Below are 4,066 nucleotides of genomic sequence, written 5' to 3' on the forward strand. Positions count from 1 at the left end.
TTTCCACTGGATAATCACTTAAAAATGAGGGTAGCTGCGATGCAATATGATAGGCCTGCCTTCTAGCTACAACCTTTTCTGGGATCTTGCCAAAGATGGTTTGTAGATTAATGATTTGGTAGTTTTTAAGATGAGAGTGAGCCTTCATGGGTTCAGCCGATATTTCAGGGATGACATTCACTGCCCAGCTGTGTTGATACTGTAGCATTTTTGTAGATGTTTGATGGTTCTATATATCTTGTCCAAGCTAAAGATGAAAGTATTGATAGCACCACTCTACCCTGATTGGACACTGAGAAACATGTTACGACATGTTGGAGGGAATAGAGCTTTGTGTTTTGGCTGGTGCTAAACTCCTTTAGCTGGTGTAAATAAATAAACATCATTGAAATCTAAATCGTTATAATAGTATTATATTTTTCCCCTATTTAGCTCTATTAATAAGTAAGTACAAATTTACCACATGATTAGGTTTCGACTTAATTACACATTTTACCAACTGCTAAGTGGTATATGTATAAGTATATGTGCCATGTGTTTATTTTAAGTACATTGCAGAGTTACAAAGTATGTAGGTTTAATACAAGTTATCATGTTCTAGTTTCAAGTACAAGTTGTGTTTCGTTTTACAACTGAAACTGTTATTATACGAATATTCATAGGTTTAGAGTGGATGAACTTCTGCAAACGGGATCAACAACCTACACAATGTAGCTCTGCAAGTTATAAAAGATAGTAACACACATACTTGGTAGGTTGACAGTTCACCAAGCAGAAAGAACATCTTGCCATTCTATGTTACTAAAAGGTGGAAAGACATGGGGATATCTAGCTACTGGTTACAAGAAGACATTATTGGCATAAAGGGTATCTTTATTCCCTATTAGTCAATGCCACCTACCTCAAAAACAGTAACCACATTCTAATAGTCTATTGGCCCGCCATCACTTGACTATCTTGTTAAAGTGGTAAAGGCCACTGAAAGTAATAATTCTCTAACAGACTACTAGTCCTGTATAGGATCTATAATACATTGATAGTCCTGTATAAGATCTATAATACATTGATAGTCCTGTATAACTTGTATAATACATTGGTAGTCCTGTGTAAGATCTATAATACATTGATAGTCCTGTATAACTTGTATAATACATTTATAGTCTGTATAAGTTCTATAATGCATTGATAGTCTGTATAAGTTCTATAATACATTGATAGTCTGTATAAGTTCTATAATACATTGATAGTCTGTTTAAGTTCTATAATGCATTGATAGTCTGTATAAGTTCTATAATACATTGATAGTCTGTATGAGTTCTATAATACATTGATAGTCTGTATAAGTTCTATAATACATTGATAGTCTGTATAAGTTCTATAATAGATCACAGAGAAATAAACAGATAGAGAATTTGCAATGTGACCAGTATATCTTCGTACAGTTGAGCATGAATGTTCATTTCATTCTCCAACTACATGAATATCCGATAAGTGAATAGATTTGTCGGGGAAGTAGTTTGTCTAAACATAAATCGTCTTTTTTTTTTTCAGACAGAGAACCTTCCCGATTGTGTTGTTTACTGTTACCCGGGTTACATGAACAGACTGCTATTCTATCTGCTTGATAACAATTCAGACCTTTTGCTGAATTAGTCAGAAAATGTTTGCAGGACTATCAGTGTATCAGTTACAGAACTTAAATGGGATTATCATACACAAAACTATCAGTGTATTATAGAACTTATACAGACTATCAATGTATTATAGAACTTATACAGACTATCAATGTATTATATAACTCATACAGACTATCAATGAAAGCACACCACTCTTCTCTGTTGCCTTTCCATAATCCAACTAGTTTGCAAGAATGTTGGTTTTACAGTGTCCATTTCAACAGTCTTGTTAAGGTGCACAATCATCATATAGAGCATGACCGTGATGGGCGTGGCCACATGGATTGTAACGAGACTCCATTGAGACTCCAAAACATTTTGATATAATATACCCATCCTGTCAGAAAGTAAAGGCCAAAATTTAGGCAGACTAGGTGTTACAGCAAACATCCTGAGATTCTATAACTGAGCTGTCAAAAATAAAAGTTGAATATGAGCTTAGCAACCATATGTGAAATATTTTACACCTGCATGACCTGTTTAAAACTATATAAATATAATAGTACTGTCTGTTGTCTGTCGCCTCCCAGTGACACAGCGGCATGTCTGCGGACTTACAACACTAGAAACCGGGTTTCAGTACCTGTGGTGGGCAGATCAACAACAAACAAACAAATTGTTGTATATCCATGTAACTACATCGTGGGGTTAGGATGGATCTTCACCAAATTTGGTAGAGAGATTCATTGGGTCTATGAGAAGATACATAAAGTTTTCAGTTTTGCATTTTACGTTTTGCGGTTTTTATGGGCGTTATTTTACCACAACTTCTCCCCTGTTGATGGATCTTCACCAAATTTGGTAGAGAGATTCATTGGGTCTATGAGAAGATACATAAAGTTTTCAGTTTTGCATTTTACATTTTGCGGTTTTTATGGGCGTTATTTTACCACAACTTCTCCCCTGTTGATGGATCTTCGCCAAATTTGGCATGAAGGTTTGTTGGGTCCATGCCGAGATACAAGCAAACTTGCGGTTTCAAATTTTCTGTTTTTCAGTTTTTATGGGCGGTTTTTTTGTTTTGTTTTTTTGCAATTACATATAAGGGAAGCAACTTTTCATGTCCTGAGATAAGATTTCATTAATCATGAATTTACATAACTTCCGTCCAGGGGACGGGTACTCCAGCTAGTCTATATTAATTTCATCTGATGAAGTAGTATTAAATATTCCAGTAATTTTCATTGTTATGAACACAAAAGATGTTTTGAGTTTTACTTTTGTATAATCCATATTATTCCAATGTGTAATAAATACATCATTTCAAGTGATTTTTATCTTTTCACAGTTTGTATTTTTCTTTTAACAATTTCGACATGAAAATCATTATAACTGTGAACACCAATTAAATACTTTTTACTTTTTTGAAATATATTTCTCATCATTTGATCTTACGTATGCTATACTTTTTTTTTACCGAAGCCTTAACATTTTGTATGCATGTTTCAATTTTACTGAAACACAAATTCCAATCTTTGACCATTTAATTTCAACAATATTAGTTACTCGCCTTTAGCAAGTTGATAAAACTTAAATTTAATTTTTATTATTTGTTTACTTACAGAACTAATGAAGATTATTCTGATCAAAGCAAGCTACCTAAATAGATCAGAACTAAATCAACCTACTAATGAGTTTAACTAATTAAATATACTGTTTTTATATTCTTACTTATAATAATTATAAGGCATTGTTTCGTCAGTTAGGTATTCTCACTGTTTGCGATATTTTTGGACGTGATGTTTTATTATAAACTTATCCACACCTAAACAAGTCGGGATAGAAATGTTTCAAAATAGATAGTTTCTCTGGTGATTACACGAATTTCTAATAATATATTAATTATAGCAAAATATTGAAAACAAATATTTATAACCAGGTAGCGTTCTTAGAAACTGAACTTTCCTCGAAACCCCCAAAAACATATCCCTTCAGAGTCAACGAAGGCCATTCTATAGCGGTTATACCTTGTATTAATTGGTAATAAAGGTATATTTATACTTCAAACGTGCCAACTGGAAAACTGGAAGGTGTGTCGGATCTCTCCTACTTTGTATACTTATTTTGCGTTTCTCAGTATACTCATTACGGTTTAAAAGAAAATCAAACAAACCTGGATTTATGGTTGTTGGTCCTCAAATCTGTCGAAGTTGAATAATGATCCACATAAAAATTAAACATAACTACAATTATGAAGAAAGTTTTCAGGTTAGTTGAGCAACATATGGACATATACAAAGCGATAACACTATCTTCCAATGTTAGTCTTTCGTACAATGTAATTTCTTTTGCGCAATATTTTTTTCAAAACAAACATCGTCATCATTCAATTTCTAAAGATATAATGGTGATAATTTACTAAATGCGAATTTTTAATTTTTTGATAATCA

Source organism: Limulus polyphemus, unplaced genomic scaffold (genome assembly GCF_000517525.1).
Source record: "Limulus polyphemus unplaced genomic scaffold, Limulus_polyphemus-2.1.2 Scaffold4310, whole genome shotgun sequence".
Taxonomy (NCBI): domain Eukaryota; kingdom Metazoa; phylum Arthropoda; class Merostomata; order Xiphosura; family Limulidae; genus Limulus; species Limulus polyphemus.